Source organism: Schistocerca piceifrons, chromosome 8 (genome assembly GCF_021461385.2).
Source record: "Schistocerca piceifrons isolate TAMUIC-IGC-003096 chromosome 8, iqSchPice1.1, whole genome shotgun sequence".
In the NCBI taxonomy this organism is placed as follows: domain Eukaryota; kingdom Metazoa; phylum Arthropoda; class Insecta; order Orthoptera; family Acrididae; genus Schistocerca; species Schistocerca piceifrons.
In genome coordinates, this window is record NC_060145.1 from 453,248,601 (window position 1) to 453,262,188 (window position 13,588).

Consider the following 13,588-nt stretch of genomic DNA (forward strand, 5'->3'; position numbering starts at 1 on the left):
TGATGCCTCCCTAAGCAATTTAAATTACGTTAACGAACATATGATCCAAAATTTAACTAGGCTGTTTGCAAAAAGAGCGCAAGGAAAGTGCAAGAACGACTTTGGCAATAACAGAACCGTACGAATCAACAGATAATTTCTCAAATGTGTAGATAACACTGTGGCGAAGCAGTGAGATTTCCGAAATTTGTAAATGAAAGTTTAGCTTTTCGTATTGAAAAGGAAAAGTACTCTTGATTACCTTATTTCTCGCAGCCGATTGTCGTACTTCTCCTGTCATATCGGCCCCACCGCCGAGCGGCAGCGAGCGGCAGTCGAGCAAAGTCGGGCCAAGTCGACACACGATGAAGTGAAATCAATCCACTTAGCTGGAACGAGGCAGGAGACGAGGAGATACTACCTGTGCCGCGACACGTGGCAATTTCGAGGATCGAATGGTCTTGAACACATACTATTGCGCTACGCAAAAATGACAAATCCTCCTGCGGTCGCCAGGAATCGAACCCGGATTAACTGCTTGGGAAGAAACCATGCTGACCGTTACACCACCACCGCATTGCGCTGCATTCTTCCTGTGTCGCGGTGCGTTGCCGCCCCTGCTGCCACCAGAGGCTCAAGCGACCCTGCTGCAGGCCCTCTGCCCTCCAGCACATCGGAACGCGGTGCCACGTTGCTTCCAGGGCGATGCACTGTAACTAGACGCAGCATTGACTTCCGCCGAGAAATCGACCATTTCATGCACGGCATGGTGGGAAAACAATTCTGAAATTAGAACTTCTTAGTGAGGCTGCGGTGGCGAGTATTCCTGTATGCCTCGATGGCGCAGTGGGCTGCGCGTGTCATTATCTTAAGGGCGTACGTTCTATCCTCAACTCAGCCATCTCATTTTCTCTCCACGACGGTGAAAGGCACAGCATAGCTTTTGCGAGGTAAGGCCGTATTTGCCGTTTATTACCACCTAGGCTACTTTGCGTCAACGTGTGTTTGTTTCCAGTTATTACTAATTACAGTTTTGCTAGTTGCACTCGAGACTGAAAGCGATGTTTGCCTAGTATGACTTGCGCGCTTTGGGAGTGAGTAAGCGGGATCGTGGTGGCGGACAGAGTTCAGCGTTGGCGCCACATTCGGCCCTAAAGTTGCGTGGAGGAGAAGTATTTCTGGACGCATACACACGTAGTGGATCGTTGAGGTATGTCCGGTATGGTTTAGTGGCTAGGATACCTGGCTTTCACCCAGGAGGCCCGGGTTCGATTCCCGGTACCTGAACGTGAATTTTCGGGGCTGAGATGAGAAAACTTCTCACGGCCGTTTTTCGTCTTCGTGGAGCTGCTGCTCTGGGTTCCAGGTATAAGGTGAGAGAAAGTCAAGAAAAAGAGATACATCCTCACGTTAATGGCGTGGCCGTTTTGAAGGGAGAGGAGACGGTTTTGCGGTTTTGGACTGCTGATGCGACAGTGTTGCATTGCCCGTTAGCTCAGTGGGCTATAGCGTCGTGCTAGTAACGCGTAGGTCATGGGTTCCATCCCTCCACGGGCCATTCCATTTTCTCCCCTAATAGGAAATGCTGTCTCCTGCGAGACTCTGCCAGGCAGATTCTAAATGATGTGCACATCCAGCTAGAAGTCTGAACGTTTCGCTAAGGGGTTGCCAACGGCCAGCTCACTTTCGATTAATGAAGTTAAGCAGACGTTTGCGTGGTTAGTGAGTGGATGGGTGATCGTCCGGGAACTGTGCGTGCTATTGGACCCTTTCATTTCAACCCCCCCCCCCTCCTCCTCTTGTGCTACAGTGTTGACGTGCTATGATGCCTCCCTAAGCAATTTAAATTACGTTAACGAACATATGATCCAAAATTTAACTAGGCTGTTTGCAAAAAGAGCGCAAGGAAAGTGCAAGAACGACTTTGGCAATAACAGAACCGTACGAATCAACAGATAATTTCTCAAATGTGTAGATAACACTGTGGCGAAGCAGTGAGATTTCCGAAATTTGTAAATGAAAGTTTAGCTTTTCGTATTGAAAAGGAAAAGTACTCTTGATTACCTTATTTCTCGCAGCCGATTGTCGTACTTCTCCTGTCATATCGGCCCCACCGCCGAGCGGCAGCGAGCGGCAGTCGAGCAAAGTCGGGCCAAGTCGACACACGATGAAGTGAAATCAATCCACTTAGCTGGAACGAGGCAGGAGACGAGGAGATACTACCTGTGCCGCGACACGTGGCAATTTCGAGGATCGAATGGTCTTGAACACATACTATTGCGCTACGCAAAAATGACAAATCCTCCTGCGGTCGCCAGGAATCGAACCCGGATTAACTGCTTGGGAAGAAACCATGCTGACCGTTACACCACCACCGCATTGCGCTGCATTCTTCCTGTGTCGCGGTGCGTTGCCGCCCCTGCTGCCACCAGAGGCTCAAGCGACCCTGCTGCAGGCCCTCTGCCCTCCAGCACATCGGAACGCGGTGCCACGTTGCTTCCAGGGCGATGCACTGTAACTAGACGCAGCATTGACTTCCGCCGAGAAATCGACCATTTCATGCACGGCATGGTGGGAAAACAATTCTGAAATTAGAACTTCTTAGTGAGGCTGCGGTGGCGAGTATTCCTGTATGCCTCGATGGCGCAGTGGGCTGCGCGTGTCATTATCTTAAGGGCGTACGTTCTATCCTCAACTCAGCCATCTCATTTTCTCTCCACGACGGTGAAAGGCACAGCATAGCTTTTGCGAGGTAAGGCCGTATTTGCCGTTTATTACCACCTAGGCTACTTTGCGTCAACGTGTGTTTGTTTCCAGTTATTACTAATTACAGTTTTGCTAGTTGCACTCGAGACTGAAAGCGATGTTTGCCTAGTATGACTTGCGCGCTTTGGGAGTGAGTAAGCGGGATCGTGGTGGCGGACAGAGTTCAGCGTTGGCGCCACATTCGGCCCTAAAGTTGCGTGGAGGAGAAGTATTTCTGGACGCATACACACGTAGTGGATCGTTGAGGTATGTCCGGTATGGTTTAGTGGCTAGGATACCTGGCTTTCACCCAGGAGGCCCGGGTTCGATTCCCGGTACCTGAACGTGAATTTTCGGGGCTGAGATGAGAAAACTTCTCACGGCCGTTTTTCGTCTTCGTGGAGCTGCTGCTCTGGGTTCCAGGTATAAGGTGAGAGAAAGTCAAGAAAAAGAGATACATCCTCACGTTAATGGCGTGGCCGTTTTGAAGGGAGAGGAGACGGTTTTGCGGTTTTGGACTGCTGATGCGACAGTGTTGCATTGCCCGTTAGCTCAGTGGGCTATAGCGTCGTGCTAGTAACGCGTAGGTCATGGGTTCCATCCCTCCACGGGCCATTCCATTTTCTCCCCTAATAGGAAATGCTGTCTCCTGCGAGACTCTGCCAGGCAGATTCTAAATGATGTGCACATCCAGCTAGAAGTCTGAACGTTTCGCTAAGGGGTTGCCAACGGCCAGCTCACTTTCGATTAATGAAGTTAAGCAGACGTTTGCGTGGTTAGTGAGTGGATGGGTGATCGTCCGGGAACTGTGCGTGCTATTGGACCCTTTCATTTCAACCCCCCCCCCCTCCTCCTCTTGTGCTACAGTGTTGACGTGCTATGATGCCTCCCTAAGCAATTTAAATTACGTTAACGAACATATGATCCAAAATTTAACTAGGCTGTTTGCAAAAAGAGCGCAAGGAAAGTGCAAGAACGACTTTGGCAATAACAGAACCGTACGAATCAACAGATAATTTCTCAAATGTGTAGATAACACTGTGGCGAAGCAGTGAGATTTCCGAAATTTGTAAATGAAAGTTTAGCTTTTCGTATTGAAAAGGAAAAGTACTCTTGATTACCTTATTTCTCGCAGCCGATTGTCGTACTTCTCCTGTCATATCGGCCCCACCGCCGAGCGGCAGCGAGCGGCAGTCGAGCAAAGTCGGGCCAAGTCGACACACGATGAAGTGAAATCAATCCACTTAGCTGGAACGAGGCAGGAGACGAGGAGATACTACCTGTGCCGCGACACGTGGCAATTTCGAGGATCGAATGGTCTTGAACACATACTATTGCGCTACGCAAAAATGACAAATCCTCCTGCGGTCGCCAGGAATCGAACCCGGATTAACTGCTTGGGAAGAAACCATGCTGACCGTTACACCACCACCGCATTGCGCTGCATTCTTCCTGTGTCGCGGTGCGTTGCCGCCCCTGCTGCCACCAGAGGCTCAAGCGACCCTGCTGCAGGCCCTCTGCCCTCCAGCACATCGGAACGCGGTGCCACGTTGCTTCCAGGGCGATGCACTGTAACTAGACGCAGCATTGACTTCCGCCGAGAAATCGACCATTTCATGCACGGCATGGTGGGAAAACAATTCTGAAATTAGAACTTCTTAGTGAGGCTGCGGTGGCGAGTATTCCTGTATGCCTCGATGGCGCAGTGGGCTGCGCGTGTCATTATCTTAAGGGCGTACGTTCTATCCTCAACTCAGCCATCTCATTTTCTCTCCACGACGGTGAAAGGCACAGCATAGCTTTTGCGAGGTAAGGCCGTATTTGCCGTTTATTACCACCTAGGCTACTTTGCGTCAACGTGTGTTTGTTTCCAGTTATTACTAATTACAGTTTTGCTAGTTGCACTCGAGACTGAAAGCGATGTTTGCCTAGTATGACTTGCGCGCTTTGGGAGTGAGTAAGCGGGATCGTGGTGGCGGACAGAGTTCAGCGTTGGCGCCAGATTCGGCCCTAAAGTTGCGTGGAGGAGAAGTATTTCTGGACGCATACACACGTAGTGGATCGTTGAGGTATGTCCGGTATGGTTTAGTGGCTAGGATACCTGGCTTTCACCCAGGAGGCCCGGGTTCGATTCCCGGTACCTGAACGTGAATTTTCGGGGCTGAGATGAGAAAACTTCTCACGGCCGTTTTTCGTCTTCGTGGAGCTGCTGCTCTGGGTTCCAGGTATAAGGTGAGAGAAAGTCAAGAAAAAGAGATACATCCTCACGTTAATGGCGTGGCCGTTTTGAAGGGAGAGGAGACGGTTTTGCGGTTTTGGACTGCTGATGCGACAGTGTTGCATTGCCCGTTAGCTCAGTGGGCTATAGCGTCGTGCTAGTAACGCGTAGGTCATGGGTTCCATCCCTCCACGGGCCATTCCATTTTCTCCCCTAATAGGAAATGCTGTCTCCTGCGAGACTCTGCCAGGCAGATTCTAAATGATGTGCACATCCAGCTAGAAGTCTGAACGTTTCGCTAAGGGGTTGCCAACGGCCAGCTCACTTTCGATTAATGAAGTTAAGCAGACGTTTGCGTGGTTAGTGAGTGGATGGGTGATCGTCCGGGAACTGTGCGTGCTATTGGACCCTTTCATTTCAACCCCCCCCCCCTCCTCCTCTTGTGCTACAGTGTTGACGTGCTATGATGCCTCCCTAAGCAATTTAAATTACGTTAACGAACATATGATCCAAAATTTAACTAGGCTGTTTGCAAAAAGAGCGCAAGGAAAGTGCAAGAACGACTTTGGCAATAACAGAACCGTACGAATCAACAGATAATTTCTCAAATGTGTAGATAACACTGTGGCGAAGCAGTGAGATTTCCGAAATTTGTAAATGAAAGTTTAGCTTTTCGTATTGAAAAGGAAATGTACTCTTGATTACCTTATTTCTCGCAGCCGATTGTCGTACTTCTCCTGTCATATCGGCCCCACCGCCGAGCGGCAGCGAGCGGCAGTCGAGCAAAGTCGGGCCAAGTCGACACACGATGAAGTGAAATCAATCCACTTAGCTGGAACGAGGCAGGAGACGAGGAGATACTACCTGTGCCGCGACACGTGGCAATTTCGAGGATCGAATGGTCTTGAACACATACTATTGCGCTACGCAAAAATGACAAATCCTCCTGCGGTCGCCAGGAATCGAACCCGGATTAACTGCTTGGGAAGAAACCATGCTGACCGTTACACCACCACCGCATTGCGCTGCATTCTTCCTGTGTCGCGGTGCGTTGCCGCCCCTGCTGCCACCAGAGGCTCAAGCGACCCTGCTGCAGGCCCTCTGCCCTCCAGCACATCGGAACGCGGTGCCACGTTGCTTCCAGGGCGATGCACTGTAACTAGACGCAGCATTGACTTCCGCCGAGAAATCGACCATTTCATGCACGGCATGGTGGGAAAACAATTCTGAAATTAGAACTTCTTAGTGAGGCTGCGGTGGCGAGTATTCCTGTATGCCTCGGTGGCGCAGTGGGCTGCGCGTGTCATTATCTTAAGGGCGTACGTTCTATCCTCAACTCAGCCATCTCATTTTCTCTCCACGACGGTGAAAGGCACAGCATAGCTTTTGCGAGGTAAGGCCGTATTTGCCGTTTATTACCACCTAGGCTACTTTGCGTCAACGTGTGTTTGTTTCCAGTTATTACTAATTACAGTTTTGCTAGTTGCACTCGAGACTGAAAGCGATGTTTGCCTAGTATGACTTGCGCGCTTTGGGAGTGAGTAAGCGGGATCGTGGTGGCGGACAGAGTTCAGCGTTGGCGCCACATTCGGCCCTAAAGTTGCGTGGAGGAGAAGTATTTCTGGACGCATACACACGTAGTGGATCGTTGAGGTATGTCCGGTATGGTTTAGTGGCTAGGATACCTGGCTTTCACCCAGGAGGCCCGGGTTCGATTCCCGGTACCTGAACGTGAATTTTCGGGGCTGAGATGAGAAAACTTCTCACGGCCGTTTTTCGTCTTCGTGGAGCTGCTGCTCTGGGTTCCAGGTATAAGGTGAGAGAAAGTCAAGAAAAAGAGATACATCCTCACGTTAATGGCGTGGCCGTTTTGAAGGGAGAGGAGACGGTTTTGCGGTTTTGGACTGCTGATGCGACAGTGTTGCATTGCCCGTTAGCTCAGTGGGCTATAGCGTCGTGCTAGTAACGCGTAGGTCATGGGTTCCATCCCTCCACGGGCCATTCCATTTTCTCCCCTAATAGGAAATGCTGTCTCCTGCGAGACTCTGCCAGGCAGATTCTAAATGATGTGCACATCCAGCTAGAAGTCTGAACGTTTCGCTAAGGGGTTGCCAACGGCCAGCTCACTTTCGATTAATGAAGTTAAGCAGACGTTTGCGTGGTTAGTGAGTGGATGGGTGATCGTCCGGGAACTGTGCGTGCTATTGGACCCTTTCATTTCAACCCCCCCCCCTCCTCCTCTTGTGCTACAGTGTTGACGTGCTATGATGCCTCCCTAAGCAATTTAAATTACGTTAACGAACATATGATCCAAAATTTAACTAGGCTGTTTGCAAAAAGAGCGCAAGGAAAGTGCAAGAACGACTTTGGCAATAACTGAACCGTACGAATCAACAGATAATTTCTCAAATGTGTAGATAACACTGTGGCGAAGCAGTGAGATTTCCGAAATTTGTAAATGAAAGTTTAGCTTTTCGTATTGAAAAGGAAAAGTACTCTTGATTACCTTATTTCTCGCAGCCGATTGTCGTACTTCTCCTGTCATATCGGCCCCACCGCCGAGCGGCAGCGAGCGGCAGTCGAGCAAAGTCGGGCCAAGTCGACACACGATGAAGTGAAATCAATCCACTTAGCTGGAACGAGGCAGGAGACGAGGAGATACTACCTGTGCCGCGACACGTGGCAATTTCGAGGATCGAATGGTCTTGAACACATACTATTGCGCTACGCAAAAATGACAAATCCTCCTGCGGTCGCCAGGAATCGAACCCGGATTAACTGCTTGGGAAGAAACCATGCTGACCGTTACACCACCACCGCATTGCGCTGCATTCTTCCTGTGTCGCGGTGCGTTGCCGCCCCTGCTGCCACCAGAGGCTCAAGCGACCCTGCTGCAGGCCCTCTGCCCTCCAGCACATCGGAACGCGGTGCCACGTTGCTTCCAGGGCGATGCACTGTAACTAGACGCAGCATTGACTTCCGCCGAGAAATCGACCATTTCATGCACGGCATGGTGGGAAAACAATTCTGAAATTAGAACTTCTTAGTGAGGCTGCGGTGGCGAGTATTCCTGTATGCCTCGGTGGCGCAGTGGGCTGCGCGTGTCATTATCTTAAGGGCGTACGTTCTATCCTCAACTCAGCCATCTCATTTTCTCTCCACGACGGTGAAAGGCACAGCATAGCTTTTGCGAGGTAAGGCCGTATTTGCCGTTTATTACCACCTAGGCTACTTTGCGTCAACGTGTGTTTGTTTCCAGTTATTACTAATTACAGTTTTGCTAGTTGCACTCGAGACTGAAAGCGATGTTTGCCTAGTATGACTTGCGCGCTTTGGGAGTGAGTAAGCGGGATCGTGGTGGCGGACAGAGTTCAGCGTTGGCGCCACATTCGGCCCTAAAGTTGCGTGGAGGAGAAGTATTTCTGGACGCATACACACGTAGTGGATCGTTGAGGTATGTCCGGTATGGTTTAGTGGCTAGGATACCTGGCTTTCACCCAGGAGGCCCGGGTTCGATTCCCGGTACCTGAACGTGAATTTTCGGGGCTGAGATGAGAAAACTTCTCACGGCCGTTTTTCGTCTTCGTGGAGCTGCTGCTCTGGGTTCCAGGTATAAGGTGAGAGAAAGTCAAGAAAAAGAGATACATCCTCACGTTAATGGCGTGGCCGTTTTGAAGGGAGAGGAGACGGTTTTGCGGTTTTGGACTGCTGATGCGACAGTGTTGCATTGCCCGTTAGCTCAGTGGGCTATAGCGTCGTGCTAGTAACGCGTAGGTCATGGGTTCCATCCCTCCACGGGCCATTCCATTTTCTCCCCTAATAGGAAATGCTGTCTCCTGCGAGACTCTGCCAGGCAGATTCTAAATGATGTGCACATCCAGCTAGAAGTCTGAACGTTTCGCTAAGGGGTTGCCAACGGCCAGCTCACTTTCGATTAATGAAGTTAAGCAGACGTTTGCGTGGTTAGTGAGTGGATGGGTGATCGTCCGGGAACTGTGCGTGCTATTGGACCCTTTCATTTCAACCCCCCCCCCCCTCCTCCTCTTGTGCTACAGTGTTGACGTGCTATGATGCCTCCCTAAGCAATTTAAATTACGTTAACGAACATATGATCCAAAATTTAACTAGGCTGTTTGCAAAAAGAGCGCAAGGAAAGTGCAAGAACGACTTTGGCAATAACAGAACCGTACGAATCAACAGATAATTTCTCAAATGTGTAGATAACACTGTGGCGAAGCAGTGAGATTTCCGAAATTTGTAAATGAAAGTTTAGCTTTTCGTATTGAAAAGGAAAAGTACTCTTGATTACCTTATTTCTCGCAGCCGATTGTCGTACTTCTCCTGTCATATCGGCCCCACCGCCGAGCGGCAGCGAGCGGCAGTCGAGCAAAGTCGGGCCAAGTCGACACACGATGAAGTGAAATCAATCCACTTAGCTGGAACGAGGCAGGAGACGAGGAGATACTACCTGTGCCGCGACACGTGGCAATTTCGAGGATCGAATGGTCTTGAACACATACTATTGCGCTACGCAAAAATGACAAATCCTCCTGCGGTCGCCAGGAATCGAACCCGGATTAACTGCTTGGGAAGAAACCATGCTGACCGTTACACCACCACCGCATTGCGCTGCATTCTTCCTGTGTCGCGGTGCGTTGCCGCCCCTGCTGCCACCAGAGGCTCAAGCGACCCTGCTGCAGGCCCTCTGCCCTCCAGCACATCGGAACGCGGTGCCACGTTGCTTCCAGGGCGATGCACTGTAACTAGACGCAGCATTGACTTCCGCCGAGAAATCGACCATTTCATGCACGGCATGGTGGGAAAACAATTCTGAAATTAGAACTTCTTAGTGAGGCTGCGGTGGCGAGTATTCCTGTATGCCTCGATGGCGCAGTGGGCTGCGCGTGTCATTATCTTAAGGGCGTACGTTCTATCCTCAACTCAGCCATCTCATTTTCTCTCCACGACGGTGAAAGGCACAGCATAGCTTTTGCGAGGTAAGGCCGTATTTGCCGTTTATTACCACCTAGGCTACTTTGCGTCAACGTGTGTTTGTTTCCAGTTATTACTAATTACAGTTTTGCTAGTTGCACTCGAGACTGAAAGCGATGTTTGCCTAGTATGACTTGCGCGCTTTGGGAGTGAGTAAGCGGGATCGTGGTGGCGGACAGAGTTCAGCGTTGGCGCCACATTCGGCCCTAAAGTTGCGTGGAGGAGAAGTATTTCTGGACGCATACACACGTAGTGGATCGTTGAGGTATGTCCGGTATGGTTTAGTGGCTAGGATACCTGGCTTTCACCCAGGAGGCCCGGGTTCGATTCCCGGTACCTGAACGTGAATTTTCGGGGCTGAGATGAGAAAACTTCTCACGGCCGTTTTTCGTCTTCGTGGAGCTGCTGCTCTGGGTTCCAGGTATAAGGTGAGAGAAAGTCAAGAAAAAGAGATACATCCTCACGTTAATGGCGTGGCCGTTTTGAAGGGAGAGGAGACGGTTTTGCGGTTTTGGACTGCTGATGCGACAGTGTTGCATTGCCCGTTAGCTCAGTGGGCTATAGCGTCGTGCTAGTAACGCGTAGGTCATGGGTTCCATCCCTCCACGGGCCATTCCATTTTCTCCCCTAATAGGAAATGCTGTCTCCTGCGAGACTCTGCCAGGCAGATTCTAAATGATGTGCACATCCAGCTAGAAGTCTGAACGTTTCGCTAAGGGGTTGCCAACGGCCAGCTCACTTTCGATTAATGAAGTTAAGCAGACGTTTGCGTGGTTAGTGAGTGGATGGGTGATCGTCCGGGAACTGTGCGTGCTATTGGACCCTTTCATTTCAACCCCCCCCCCCTCCTCCTCTTGTGCTACAGTGTTGACGTGCTATGATGCCTCCCTAAGCAATTTAAATTACGTTAACGAACATATGATCCAAAATTTAACTAGGCTGTTTGCAAAAAGAGCGCAAGGAAAGTGCAAGAACGACTTTGGCAATAACAGAACCGTACGAATCAACAGATAATTTCTCAAATGTGTAGATAACACTGTGGCGAAGCAGTGAGATTTCCGAAATTTGTAAATGAAAGTTTAGCTTTTCGTATTGAAAAGGAAATGTACTCTTGATTACCTTATTTCTCGCAGCCGATTGTCGTACTTCTCCTGTCATATCGGCCCCACCGCCGAGCGGCAGCGAGCGGCAGTCGAGCAAAGTCGGGCCAAGTCGACACACGATGAAGTGAAATCAATCCACTTAGCTGGAACGAGGCAGGAGACGAGGAGATACTACCTGTGCCGCGACACGTGGCAATTTCGAGGATCGAATGGTCTTGAACACATACTATTGCGCTACGCAAAAATGACAAATCCTCCTGCGGTCGCCAGGAATCGAACCCGGATTAACTGCTTGGGAAGAAACCATGCTGACCGTTACACCACCACCGCATTGCGCTGCATTCTTCCTGTGTCGCGGTGCGTTGCCGCCCCTGCTGCCACCAGAGGCTCAAGCGACCCTGCTGCAGGCCCTCTGCCCTCCAGCACATCGGAACGCGGTGCCACGTTGCTTCCAGGGCGATGCACTGTAACTAGACGCAGCATTGACTTCCGAGGAGAAATCGACCATTTCATGCACGGCATGGTGGGAAAACAATTCTGAAATTAGAACTTCTTAGTGAGGCTGCGGTGGCGAGTATTCCTGTATGCCTCGGTGGCGCAGTGGGCTGCGCGTGTCATTATCTTAAGGGCGTACGTTCTATCCTCAACTCAGCCATCTCATTTTCTCTCCACGACGGTGAAAGGCACAGCATAGCTTTTGCGAGGTAAGGCCGTATTTGCCGTTTATTACCACCTAGGCTACTTTGCGTCAACGTGTGTTTGTTTCCAGTTATTACTAATTACAGTTTTGCTAGTTGCACTCGAGACTGAAAGCGATGTTTGCCTAGTATGACTTGCGCGCTTTGGGAGTGAGTAAGCGGGATCGTGGTGGCGGACAGAGTTCAGCGTTGGCGCCACATTCGGCCCTAAAGTTGCGTGGAGGAGAAGTATTTCTGGACGCATACACACGTAGTGGATCGTTGAGGTATGTCCGGTATGGTTTAGTGGCTAGGATACCTGGCTTTCACCCAGGAGGCCCGGGTTCGATTCCCGGTACCTGAACGTGAATTTTCGGGGCTGAGATGAGAAAACTTCTCACGGCCGTTTTTCGTCTTCGTGGAGCTGCTGCTCTGGGTTCCAGGTATAAGGTGAGAGAAAGTCAAGAAAAAGAGATACATCCTCACGTTAATGGCGTGGCCGTTTTGAAGGGAGAGGAGACGGTTTTGCGGTTTTGGACTGCTGATGCGACAGTGTTGCATTGCCCGTTAGCTCAGTGGGCTATAGCGTCGTGCTAGTAACGCGTAGGTCATGGGTTCCATCCCTCCACGGGCCATTCCATTTTCTCCCCTAATAGGAAATGCTGTCTCCTGCGAGACTCTGCCAGGCAGATTCTAAATGATGTGCACATCCAGCTAGAAGTCTGAACGTTTCGCTAAGGGGTTGACAACGGCCAGCTCACTTTCGATTAATGAAGTTAAGCAGACGTTTGCGTGGTTAGTGAGTGGATGGGTGATCGTCCGGGAACTGTGCGTGCTATTGGACCCTTTCATTTCAACCCCCCCCCCCCCTCCTCCTCTTGTGCTACAGTGTTGACGTGCTATGATGCCTCCCTAAGCAATTTAAATTACGTTAACGAACATATGATCCAAAATTTAACTAGGCTGTTTGCAAAAAGAGCGCAAGGAAAGTGCAAGAACGACTTTGGCAATAACAGAACCGTACGAATCAACAGATAATTTCTCAAATGTGTAGATAACACTGTGGCGAAGCAGTGAGATTTCCGAAATTTGTAAATGAAAGTTTAGCTTTTCGTATTGAAAAGGAAAAGTACTCTTGATTACCTTATTTCTCGCAGCCGATTGTCGTACTTCTCCTGTCATATCGGCCCCACCGCCGAGCGGCAGCGAGCGGCAGTCGAGCAAAGTCGGGCCAAGTCGACACACGATGAAGTGAAATCAATCCACTTAGCTGGAACGAGGCAGGAGACGAGGAGATACTACCTGTGCCGCGACACGTGGCAATTTCGAGGATCGAATGGTCTTGAACACATACTATTGCGCTACGCAAAAATGACAAATCCTCCTGCGGTCGCCAGGAATCGAACCCGGATTAACTGCTTGGGAAGAAACCATGCTGACCGTTACACCACCACCGCATTGCGCTGCATTCTTCCTGTGTCGCGGTGCGTTGCCGCCCCTGCTGCCACCAGAGGCTCAAGCGACCCTGCTGCAGGCCCTCTGCCCTCCAGCACATCGGAACGCGGTGCCACGTTGCTTCCAGGGCGATGCACTGTAACTAGACGCAGCATTGACTTCCGCCGAGAAATCGACCATTTCATGCACGGCATGGTGGGAAAACAATTCTGAAATTAGAACTTCTTAGTGAGGCTGCGGTGGCGAGTATTCCTGTATGCCTCGATGGCGCAGTGGGCTGCGCGTGTCATTATCTTAAGGGCGTACGTTCTATCCTCAACTCAGCCATCTCATTTTCTCTCCACGACGGTGAAAGGCACAGCATAGCTTTTGCGAGGTAAGGCCGTATTTGCCGTTTATTACCACCTAGGCTACTTTGC

The 13,588-nt window shown here is 50.4% G+C and overlaps 7 non-coding genes across 7 annotated transcripts; all 7 read left to right on the forward strand.

Moving 5' to 3' along the window:
• The first annotated feature begins 1,194 nt into the window (after positions 1 to 1,194).
• Positions 1,195 to 1,266, forward strand: Trnae-uuc. Its single transcript has one exon. It is a non-coding gene; the product is annotated as a tRNA-Glu (tRNA).
• A 1,730-nt stretch (positions 1,267 to 2,996) lies between these two features.
• On the forward strand, positions 2,997 to 3,068 carry Trnae-uuc. The gene has a single exon. It is a non-coding gene; the product is annotated as a tRNA-Glu (tRNA).
• A 1,730-nt stretch (positions 3,069 to 4,798) lies between these two features.
• On the forward strand, positions 4,799 to 4,870 carry Trnae-uuc. Its single transcript has one exon. It is a non-coding gene; the product is annotated as a tRNA-Glu (tRNA).
• Positions 4,871 to 6,600: 1,730 nt separating this feature from the next.
• Positions 6,601 to 6,672, forward strand: Trnae-uuc. Its single transcript has one exon. It is a non-coding gene; the product is annotated as a tRNA-Glu (tRNA).
• Positions 6,673 to 8,401: 1,729 nt separating this feature from the next.
• Trnae-uuc lies at positions 8,402 to 8,473 on the forward strand. Its single transcript has one exon. It is a non-coding gene; the product is annotated as a tRNA-Glu (tRNA).
• A 1,731-nt stretch (positions 8,474 to 10,204) lies between these two features.
• On the forward strand, positions 10,205 to 10,276 carry Trnae-uuc. The gene has a single exon. It is a non-coding gene; the product is annotated as a tRNA-Glu (tRNA).
• Positions 10,277 to 12,006: 1,730 nt separating this feature from the next.
• On the forward strand, positions 12,007 to 12,078 carry Trnae-uuc. Its single transcript has one exon. It is a non-coding gene; the product is annotated as a tRNA-Glu (tRNA).
• Positions 12,079 to 13,588: the final 1,510 nt, after the last annotated feature.